We start from the raw sequence: 13,028 nt of genomic DNA, 5'->3' as shown, positions 1-13,028 counted from the left end.
GTAGGGGGGTCAAAAAAGTTTTGACCTTCCAAAAAGGGGGGGTCAAAAAAGTTTTTGACATGGCAAAAGGGGGGGGGGTCAAGAAAGTTTTGACACCCATAAAGGGGGGGTCCAAAAGTTAAATACAAATTTAAAAAGGCTTACGCCTTTTATTGTCTAATAAAGCTCTTTTCATCCCGATCATAGGCGTAAATAGAGTAAAATACAAAATTTTTGCGCTGCGTTACACGCACGCAGTAAAGCATTTTTTAAAGCTCCGGTATATATGTATGTAAAGCAACTGCAATTGTTTTTCGTCTGTGCCGCAAAATGTCATCCCCCACACCAAGAAAGCTGGATACACCCCTGATACATCCATGCAATAACTTTTGAGACCTTATTTGAAAGCAATTTATTTATATTTTATGATGTCCTGACAATTTGACACTGATAAATGATTAATTTATTGCGGATCTGTTTGCTTGAATTTGTAACACGGTTGAAACTTTGTAAGTTTAATCCACTGTACTATAGTAAAATAAAATGTGTGGGGGGCAAAAAGTTTGGGTGATTACAAAAGGGGGGGGCAAAAAAGTTTTCAGTCCATAAAGAGGGGGGGTTTTAAAAGTTTAACATACAGACAGAGGGGGGGTCAAAAAAGTTTTGACATACCGAAATCAAAATTTTCCAGCCCCCCCTACCAAAGTATTTATGAACGTTCCCTAATCTCTACATGTAGGCATTGACTCGCAAATGCCCAAGTATTTCTGTATAAGGTTTTACATTGCATGGCCAATCATTTGATAACATCACTGTAAAAAAAGATAACAAATATTTTGGGTGAACAAAATGAACATCGACTGCTTAATGCCAGAAGTGGGTAAGTGCAGTAGCTGCCTTGTGAACATTTGGCAATTTACACACAGTACAATGTATATTGTACTCATCTACATATGGCAGCTGCACATGGCAGCTATTGCACTTACCCAATTTTGGCACTGAGCAGTCGACATGTATTATCCGTCAAAATCATTATTATGTAATTTAAAAGAAAAACATTAAAGATGCTACTTGGACAGCCCTGTCTGCCCAGCTTGCTATAAGGGCCTGAATAGTTGATACTTGATAGCTAAAACAAAACAAGAAATGTTTCTCTCAGGACCTGTATAGTCTATTCAAAATTGTTGGCATGCTCCCATTATAATGTGTAAATATTTTCATAGGCTCGCATTTAATTTATTATTGTCTTGTTCTCATCTAAAGTTGACAAGATATAAACTCGGAATGCTGCGTCTGACGTCTTGTCAATCACATTAATATGTTATACTGGGCAGGACAGCAACCAATCATGGTGAGCCTTTTTCCTAACACAGATGCACCATTCCGAGGTTGTCCCTGACGGTGATTATAGGAAATACTTTTATAGCAGTCGGCCATTTTGGTTGTTTGAGGTGTTTGTTTTCAACCACTGTATTAGCCATCACTTTTATGGCCAATTTACAGCCATATTGATATTAGGACCAGTATAACATAAGGTTCACAAGTTCCAAGTTGTCCCCTAATAATAAATTAAGAAAAGATGCAGTTATGAAAGTTTTGAAAAGCATTTTGGTCCATTCAGCTCTTACAGGTACTCGACAGTATATCATGCATTGTTTGAGAGCTGAATGGAGCAAAGTGCAACTTTTAAAACTGCATCTTTTCTGACACAGATGAGCCATTGTGACTGACTGGCACAATGTGTGACATAAAATCAGACCTATTGTGTCAAATAATATGTACTACCAATAACTTTTATCATGTGGTGTATAATTTTGTGGGGGCCATCTTAATTACGAACCGCGTAATTCTAGTTAAATGTTGTAAAAAACTTTTTGATTTAAATTCTTAAAAGTCTTTAGGAGGAACATGTGGACCTTTTACTGTAAACGTGGACATTTTTTGTGAGTACATTTATTTTTGCAGGTGTCCATTACTGCTAAAACAAAAACATGCTAATATGTTTTTATGCATAAGTCTATGTATGAAAACTCAGAATCGCAAACTTAAAGGGGAATTGACACATCTGTCAACAGGAGTAACATTTTACTGCCTGTTAATAGATGTACTTAAAGCAATATTATAACATTTTCAAACAAAATAGATTAGCATTTCTTTGCCATAAAATGTTAGCTTTTACTGTCAGATATATCCCCTTTTTATTTTTTATCTGAACAACTACGGCAAAGCAAAGAAAATTGGAATTTACTACCAGCGCACATGTCGCCAATACGTACCACTCCTTCGGTCATGTTGTGGTACGACCCTTTGTTGTGTACATCACCGTCGCGCACGCCGTACATACTGTGTGTTATGAACATCGTGTATGCGTTCGACTAACAATTCCATCGTAATAATAAAGGGCTGAATCAGCCTTTTATTCAAAATATCTGATTTTGACAAAACTACAGCACCTAGAGTCTTGATTTTTGCAGGCTATATTGGTTTAATAAAGTACAATTTAATCGTGTAAAAAATGAATTAAAAAAATTCAGTGAGGGCGTCCTCCTCAGCAAATGTTATAATATGGCTTTAATTATGGTATGTTTTCAGGTCATGCAGTCATGTTTTCATCTTCTAGCAATGCTTTTATCCTTGTCAATTCCTGTTGGCATTGTTTATATTTTGTAATTGGTGGTATAATGATATGACACATTAACATGCATGACCCTGGTGGATTTAATTCTTCAGCCTGTCTAACTTATTTTCCCCTTTAAGAACAAGCAAAGTAATTTAAAATCAACAAACTGCAAAAAAAAATACCACTTTAACATTATTATTGTCTGGGGGCAGTAGTACAATATTTTTGTGCATTTTTTTGTGTGTTGCGACAAATGCTGTGTTAGTGTGTTTTGCTACCTGTGCTGCAATTTTTGGCTTGAATTATGCATTAGCGTTGTTTGGGCTTTAATTGTTCTCCTTCCCAACATTTTGTAGCTGCTGCAAATGTTTGCCACATTATATAGCATTGCTGCAGTGTTTGACAAGTTTGCACATAAATTTATACTGGGCATTACTGCCTTTCTTACAGAATCTAGGTGCTGTTTTCAAATTATTATAAATTCTTAGCATTGAGAACAAGACAAGAATAATTTGAGCCTTACCCTGGGGGTCACTTGTATCAGTATATTTCAAGATTCATTATATCATCTGTGTACACACACAAAAACCAAGTGGTTCAAATGGTTAGGAAAGATACTTGGGTATATCCAAAACAGCAAAATTGGGTGTCTGATTTGCTTTGATCGCTATATGTATGTGAAATCAGGCTCAACAGAGAATCAATAAAAAGACCTAAGAATTGTTTATAGGGCATTATTTCATTTAAATACAGTATATTTCACAGTGGCATTTCTATATTTACATTTTAAGACAGTAATGTATACCAAGAGGTTGAGCTTTAATGTGAATGTTTGATGATTAGGATATATCAGATCAAAAGCAAGAGGTTAATGGGTTGCTACAGCTATTCCAGTTGAAAGTCATACACCTGCATGGTAGACATCACTTTACATTTCCCACACAGGGAGTGTGAACCCTATTTGAAATTCATACTCCCTGTGTGGAGATTAAGGTCATTTCTTCAATATGGGGTGTATGGATTTCAATAGGAATAGCCCATTTTGGAGCAGACAACACTGAATGAGTGGCTCCATTTGAAATTGGTGTATGCATTTAAACTGGAGTAGCGCAATTAATGTGATTTTACACCAGAAAAGAAACTTGCCATAATGTTTGAAAACCTTGTATGTGGATGATATACAAGTTGAAATTACAATTGGTCCCCAGGAGCCTTCCTTTATATGGTACATGTACTCAGGATGTTTATATACAAACTATATGAATTTTTTCAGCGGGCATTATGAATTTTTGTGCTGATATTATATTAATCATGATTTATGTAAATAATTTTAAGAGTTATAAGCCTAAAAGGTGATAAGTATTGAACTTTGCTCAAATTGAACATATCTTTTTTTTCTTGCTTGTGTGTTTGCCGTTTGTATATGTGACACAATCTGGTCCATGGGGGCCAAAGGCGGCAAATTTGAAACCGAGATAAAGGCAAAAATATGGAGTAAAAACAATAAAATACATAAGAAAATACACATCACAAAACCTCATAACTTTAGAACCAAGTATGCTAGACCTTTGGTGTTTTCAGTATATGATAGCCTAATGTTACTACAAGGTTACAATTATAGTAACTCAATTTTCAAAAATGCCTCCTTTGGCCCGCACAGAGCAGATCATGTCACATATATGTTTTTATGTCATTAGTGTAGTGTGAGTTATCTCATCATGGGAAATGAGTTTTAATTTGCAAGTTTGCAATGTATATTCTATTTTGTCAATATTGATTTCTAAAATGTAAAGGTTACAGCTTTGCTATAGTAACAAGAATATTGTACATGGCACTGTTTTTGATAGATACATCTCAGCCAACTTTGTTACTGGTATGACAAACTTGTTATTTTGTCTAATTATAGCATGGGGGTATTTAGTGTGCAGCCGATTTGGGGTTCATTTTCAGGCTTTCTGGTATAACTATGGATTTGCAATTTTCAGAGATGGGATGTTTTTTTCAAATTTTTCTCCAAAAATTGTAATTAACATTGTTTGTGTTACATTTTGCAGTTGATGAAATTTTTCTCCAAAAACTGTAATTAACATTGTTTGTATGACCTTTGCATTTGATTATCTGCTTGCTTGTGATCATACAAATCAGTCAATTTTTGCCTCATGAAGGTTACGTGACATTTTCATGATTGCGGTCTTTGCTTACATATATCATAGAAAACATGCTTCCATTTTTGGTTAAAAGAGTTTTTAACTTCAGCACTACAGACAAAATATAGTGCAAGTTTGTCAAATTGGTTTAAAATATATTGTTGAGATCCTGGTTCTGGCACTCTGTGTATCCGCAGGTACTCATGCTAGTCGACAAACTTTTGAAAACACCCCCTTTTGCAACCTTTTCAGAGGAAAAACACCCCTGTTTTAGCGTAAACACATACAACATGTCCTACAACTGAGTTGAGTTTGCATTTTTTGTTTCCTAAAGCAAGCTCTTTGTGTGTTTGGCAAATATTTTTTAGCAGAAATCACCCCCTATTTCGCGAAATTTCCGATGAGCATGAGTACCCGCAGATACACAAAGAGCGGGGATGAATAGCGTACAACTATCCACCGTCCACGTCTGCATGCTATGACTTAGTAATATTCTGACCACAGAGGGTACAAAGTAACATTACCAGGTTTTTATCATCGCAAAGCCGTCTGTACATGTATCTTGCATGAGCTCAGCAAATCACGTATGGCAATTCACATGTTGGATATGAACGGTTTATAGTACTGCGTATAAAAGTGGAAATATCGCGCTGCATTTTCCACATTTATAGTATTTTTATTGGGCATTATGAGGAATTCACAATGATATAATTTTATCATTTTGTAAAAAAATTACTTAAAATATCAGATATTGTATGCTGTTTATACTTAAATATCAAACTTTCTTATTTTCTTTAAGGGCTCGGGTCACCCACCTTTGCGCAGTATTTTTTGTGGAGCCTGATTAAAGCATATCAGCATCACCACATTGCATTCTAAATATAAAACTGTCCTTCTGATATCAAATAATTTTTTGAAATTTGCGATATAATAAATATTTTATGGCAAATTTTAAAAAATCAAATCAAAATTATTTGATATCAGAAGGACACAGTGTCATCGCCCCGATATCTTCATGGCAGAAATCACCATGGTAGGTTGAATCCACCGCCACGTGTGGCCATTTTGTTCCGACCTGCTTAATAGTTTTGAGACGCATAATGGGCCGAAGGACATCTGACTAAGGCTACTGACAATTGCCCGGTGACTGACCTCGCTGTGTGCGAGTCGAGCATGGTACGCCATAGGTCATATGCTTTTAGACTACCCACAATTGGCCTATACACTGCGCTATATAATTCGGCACATATAAAATCAGAATTATTGTCAGTTTTTGAGTTCAAGACGCAAGCTTCTTTACGAAATCATTTACGGGAGATATTCATCATTTTCTACCCCGGTATCCAAAGACTTTCGTCTGAATATCAAAATCGTGCATAGCACATTCACATGTATCGATCCCAGGTATTGATTTTAGTATCTCTGGTGTACTAAGTAATTATTAGCCAGACGATGTCGGTGTGGGACATTCCTCTTATTCAGAATGCAAGGTGGGTGACCGAGCCCTAAGGTTTATAAATTACTGTCTGTTCAATTGGCTTAGATTCTTGAATTTTTAAGTTATTTGAAAAAATAAAAAATTGTGGTCAAAGTCATCAAAGAAAAGTGTTAGCACAGCCTTAGACCTAACGTGATTTATACTTTTCAAATTCTAAAGTTCAATTTCAAACCCGATTTCTTTTCAGTTTTGGTCTTTTCCCGCGATATTTTTATAAAAAACCGTAGAACGTCGGGTACCATAAACTTTTTTGAATCAATCCATTTAGAGCAATGGGGACGAATGTCGTAATGCGGTAAGATAGTATTTATTCGACCATCCGCATCCGGAAGTATATTGTCCAGCATAGCTATATTTGTCAGTAGGCCTATGCCTAATTTGTGTTGAAACCCTACTATTCAAACATTACGTTATTATTTATGAACTAAGGTTTTCTAAAATAGGCCCAGCTTATATAAATACATTCCTTGCGTAGTATTTATTTAATTATTATTATTTATTTGTTTATATATTTTATTTATTTATTGTGCGAATGAGTCTGAGAAGGTATAGGCCTATTGTAAAACTACACATTCATTTTCAATTTGTTATTTCGTTTTATTTGTTGAATACAAACTATGAGAAGGACATTTGTAAACAAAAGAACTTTTGTACAAGAAAATATTATTTAAAACAATCAGTTCACAAAAAACAATTCTTGTAAAGTCACTGTTACTGAAAATGTCAAGCGAATGCTGATATTCTTGGGAAGGAATGATGGTATTAAACAAAACTCAATTTACATTGTAAACTAGTTGATATAAGAACGAAATCCATAATTTTAATGTCATTGTTTAGGAAAAAAATAATGCTCAAAATAATGTTATGCATAAAACGTAATCGCGCCATATAATTTCGTGTAACAAAAACCGGTGGACCATTATCACCTATAGACCCTATCCAATAACCGGAACGGTATAACAATTGAAATGGGAGGATAGATTGGTCGATAGATTGTTTTGCTAAATTGGATAGGGTCTATGCCCTAAGTTGAGAATGGACCGTCCCACTCGATTTGTAAAAAGGTCGTGGACCCAAGTAACTGCCTAAAATGAGGCAAAGTTGAAAAGAAATTGGGCTTTAAATTGAACTTTGGAATTTGAAAAGTATAAATCACGTTAGGTCCAAGGCTGTGCTAACACTTTTCTTTGATGACTTTGGCCACAATTTTTTATTTTTTCAAATATCTTAAAAATTCAAGAATCTAAGCTAATTGAACAGACAGTAGTACTAGATGTGACAGCTGGCACATTCTTGGGAGATTATTCATCCACTTCAGTGTTTTTTTGAACCAAATCCAATTTTGGAAATAAACAAATGTTTTGAACTTGCTTTGCTACATTGGGCTATTCGATTTGAAAATCCATACACCCCCGTATGGAAGACATGACCTTAATCCACCACACACTCAGGAAGTGTGAATTTTAAATAGGGTTACCTGAATGGGTGACTCCATTTGAATTTACACCCCTGTGTAGAACATTAAGGTCATATCTTCCATAAGGGGTGTATGTATTTTATATGGAATAACCCATTGCACCCCATCAGACTTCCCCACTCATCTGATGTGTAGTTGTGTGCTGTTTTATATGCCACCACCCATCAGATGCCTGAAGTTTGATGGAATCAGATGCAATGTAGCCAAGCAAGTTGCAAAAATGAATTTCTGGTATACTATTAGGCCATCTTAATTTAATAGTTTGTCTCAAAGTCCACGCGCGCATTAGTAAAATCGCCCACTTTTTGCGCGTCATTCAGTTTTTTTCCGCTGTTTGTTTTTTTCCAAATCCACCACACAAAAAACTCACGTCTGACATCGCCAGACGTCAAAATAGTCTGTTGAGATATGAATCGTCAGAAATCTCAATAAAATTCTTCATCTTGACCACAGTGAAACCTCCTTGAGAGATGAAAAGGTGGTCTATGTTTGTCAAAGAGTGTGTCCCACAGATAAAAAAATTAAAGTTGAACAAAAAACTCTTAAAAAAACACATTCCGCATTAGGTTTTTAACTTGGGAAGGGCTTTGAGACGAAGTATTAAATTAAGATGGCCTTAGTTTAATTCCATAAAATAATGTCTTGTAAGATATATTGAAAAAATTGTTAGAAGCAGCAGAGATAGAACCTCTCTAGCTGCTTCATTATTTCAATGCAGCTGTAAAGTATTGGCAATAAGGATTTAAAAATAATGTAAAATGTAATTTCAAATTTTTATTTCGATTTATGGACAAATAATTGCGGGCATTATAAATTATTTTCCAATGTGTAGCGGGCATTATGAATTATTTTCCAATGTGTAGCAGGCATTATGAATTATTATGTGTATACTGTATATTCAACCCACAAACAATGGGTCGTTTTCGTTACGTTTGTCTCTGAATCGAGGACTCAGCGCAACATGGCCACATCTCCCTTTTGAGCAAAAATTCAATTTTGGTACCAACATTTTTGGAAAATAGAGAGTAATCTCTTTAACACAAAATCTATGGGGCCATAGGTTGCAGTTTGTGTTATCCAAGACTTTGTGTTATCAGGTACTTTAAAAATACAAAAGCAATGCCAGTGACTTCCAAAAGTAATAGACTTTTCAAAGTGACAACATTTTCAACCCCAATGATGCCACCGATCAGTAAAACAGCCTTATATACTGCGCACAGAAAGTATCCATACACTTAAAATAAGTAATATCTTTTAGAAAATGATCCTACATTACCAAATACGATAAATAGATTTTTGTTTTGCATATTTTGATACCTCGTTCTGCACAATGCAACTTATGACCCTTTAAGTTATACCAATTCAAAATTGACAAATTTGGGATATCTCCTCCTCCAGGGCGATTCCTATTGGCTTTTGTAATGGCTCAATGCAGCGTGACAGATCAACACTTGCTTACTGTGGTCATAATTGGCATGTTTTGAGAGAAAGTCTGTTTTAACTTCTGTCACTTTTGAAATCGCTCTTTTTTCATTCAAGTTGGGAAAATAAATTTGTACCATGGTGAATGAGGTATCATAATCATGCAGAACAAAGTTTTCCATCTATTGACTACTTTATTGGGTAATTTAGGTTTACTGTCGTTGAGATATTGCTTTTATTTTAAGTGTACAGATACTTTTTGAGCGCAGTATATATATAAATGCCTACGAGGCCAGAATTCTTTAAAACACAATTTTCTCCAAGTGGAGATGAGGCGGCACTGAGCCCTCGATATTCTTGTGAAATATCCATGTTCAATGAATTTGTAAAGTTTTATTCTGTTTGAATCATGTTGCGAATAAAGGATATATCTATTTTGGATTTTTAAGAAGATATAATGCAGTGAATAAATCAAGTGTTTCTTTTTTTGTGTGTTGTGTGTAAAAATAGTGTTTTGACAATTTGATTGATGTTACCTGCCCCCATAAAACCTGTTCAATGGCTTCTGCAATTTACAGAGTGTGAGTACTGACCAAGGCAGAAACTGCTTGATGACATACTCTATATTCATGACAATTTAGCAAGCAAGAGGGGTTGTAGTTATCTGGGGGAATCAGTAATGGGTTATGTCCTATTCCATTTAAAGTCCACACTCCCCCTGTAGACGATTATGAAAATATCTCACAGGGGAGTCTGAATTTCAAATTATTTAATAGACAGCTCCATTTGAATTCCATACATCTTGGAATTCAACCTGAATCTTCCAGATGGAGGGCGAGTTTCAAATTGAGTTGTGTAATGTGCTAATTCACACTCCCCTCTGTGGAAGATATTTCCAAAATTCTTCCACAGGGGGAGTGTGAACTATAAATGGATCAGCCCAATATGAGTACCAAAGTGGCCAGGCATTTTAGAGTTCTCAAACTTCATTTCTTATCAACAGAAAAAAAACCCAGCATTTCATACATTAACAATCTCTGTTCTGGTGCAACCATATTTAATGTGTGTAACAAATATACACCCAATTAGTAGTTCTAGAAAAAATAGCAATCTGGAAAATAAGATTTGAAAGAACAAACAATATATTCACATATTTAAATAGTAGATGAACACCACAGAAATTATAGCATACAATTGAATGGGCTATTCCATTTAAAATCCACACGTGACATGACCCCTGTGGAAGATTTTGGAAATATCTTTCACAGAGGGAGTATGCATTCCAAATGGAATGACCACATTTGGCAGCTCCATTTGTAACTCACCCTCCCTCAGTGGAAGATTCAGGTTGAATCTTCCTCAAAAATTCAAATGGAGCTGCCAAATGTGTTCATTCCATTTGAAATTTTATTCATACTCCCTCTGTGAAAGATATTTCCAAAATCTTCCACAGGGGTAGTGTGGATTTTAAATGGGATAGCCCAATGGGCAAAACTGAAATAACAAAGTGTGGCCAGTTTCACAACAGCTTGCAATCCATCTTGATGTAAAACCATTTTCAATTATACGTAGATAAGATAGATAGCAAGCCGTTGTCAAACTGACCCCTGATTTCATCATAAAGACACACACAAATGTATGTGACCCTACCATGACTTGGTTTTTATAACACAAACAGTGTACCTGTCATCATATGCCAAAGACCAGGGCTGTCAACTCTTCACTTATTTGGTGTGCGTCTCACGCTTTCAGACACTTTCTAACGTCAAGGAAGTAAAATCTCACGCATCGTACAAATATTGTTGGAGAAAAAAATCTGCCCCCTTTTAAATTAGGGGTCAACAATTGACTATTTTAGTCATTTATGTAAAGTTGACAGCCCTGCAAAGACCTATGCCAAACTGTAAATACACCCTTGCCAAGAACTGTAAATAGTGTCTTAAATTTCATCTTCAGACTGCAAGATGTGCACATCGTTTTGCAATTATACCCCAATGTTTGAACGTCAACAAAAATTGCAACTTTGTCCAGCAGTATGCTACATATAAAGAAAAATTTGTGAATATTCTCAGTCATCCAGGTAGACAAACATAATCAAATGAATATTAAATCTGTTCATCTGGACTTACTATTTTTGATAGCAACAGTATCGCGTCTCATCCAAGACGCATCAAGTGTGTCACAGGTCAATAGTCAACAACCTGATCAGTCAGCCTGATGATGCGTCTTGGATGAGCACGATACTGTTGCTATCAAAAATAGTAAGTCCAGATGAACAGATTTAATATTCATTTTATTATACATATAAAGAACTAAACAAAATTAATTTAAAGAATGCTGGTAGTAACAATGCACATTGCAGCTTTGATTTCATCGCATACATTGTTGTATCATGAATTCACAATACTTGAACGGAATTTTTTTTCTTCACAAAATATACATAATTCACTATTCAGGTGTGAAGACTGACATGTATGTTTCACACAATAACTAAAAAAACAGCTGAAGAGCTGCCAACATTTTTTAACACCTTGTCCAAATGTATATTCATGAATTAGTAGTATTTTCAGTCTTTTTCAATATTCTTCAGTAAAATTCATACAAAATTAGGAAATTCAGTAATAGTTGGTCTGTGACATTGGCCATTCCAGCTGAAATCCTTACTATGGGAGTCATGACCTTAATCTTCCACACAGGTGGTGTAGATTTGAAATGGGGTCACCCATTTAAGTAATCCCATCTGAAATTCACAGTGGGTGTATGGATTTAAACTGGAATATCACCATCTGCTAGTATGCTACACCAATTAAAAACAGTATGTGATGCAATCAAGCTTAGCGAGTCACCAGATGTCAATCAAAATCAATGTAGTTTTCAATTTCATTACATGATCCATTCTCAGAGCTTTATTTTACTGAAAACTTTGCTGCAGACTTCCAGGTTCTGGCCATTTTAGTGTTGCTCAGAACAATAAAATACAAAGGAAGTTAAATACTATTACAGGCTATATCTCAAAATCAATATTCCCAACATCCAACTGACTTTGCTTGATCACATCACATATGTTAATAAATGTTTCACCCACATTGACATATGAAGATGAAACCTTTGAAGGTTGATCTGTGCAGTAGTTTACATGTGCAAGGTTTGAGAGGACACTAAGCGATCCAAAATCTATTTCGAACTATCCATTTTAAACTCCAGTTTTAAACTGCACATATTACCACAAACCGAGTGCTCCTTATCATATAATTTTATCACTTTTTCTCATAAAACAACCAGAAAAACTGCCCTTCTGTGTAAGAAAATAAAAGTTAGTCCAACTACTCGTAATAAGCATGTCACCGGTCACAAAAATTAACGTCAAGTCTGGCAACATTATCTCATCTATAATGTCACTATTATTTGCTCAACAGACATGATTGACTCCTTCCTCATTTTAAAGGGAAATGTCATCTTTCTATTTTTTACAATTTTGGATTAAAAATTCAAAATGTTATGATCTTACTGATAGTGACATTAAACATATTGTTGCTGTTAAAGATGATATAGGCCTATAGTAGGAATTCCAATTGAATGAACGCAGCTTTCAACAGCTGTACTTGATCCAACAGCGATCGTATATTGCGCATTTCAAACTACAACACGAAACGCATGACCCTGGATACAATGCTAACCAATCACGAGTGTGTTGGCATGGTTGGATTCACTTCTGCATTACTCACGCACAGTCACACACGCTGGCGTACATTGTGCAGTGTACGCAAAAAAAAACGTCACGCTATTGAAAGCTGCGTTCATTCAACTGGTATTCCTACTATAGTACATGTACCTGGATTTACATTGTATCATGATTGCTAACAGTTCAATCCATGTCTAATGGAC

This window comes from Amphiura filiformis, chromosome 9 (genome assembly GCF_039555335.1).
Source record: "Amphiura filiformis chromosome 9, Afil_fr2py, whole genome shotgun sequence".
In the NCBI taxonomy this organism is placed as follows: Eukaryota; Metazoa; Echinodermata; class Ophiuroidea; order Amphilepidida; family Amphiuridae; genus Amphiura; species Amphiura filiformis.
Note: the sequence above shows the minus strand (reverse complement) of the source record.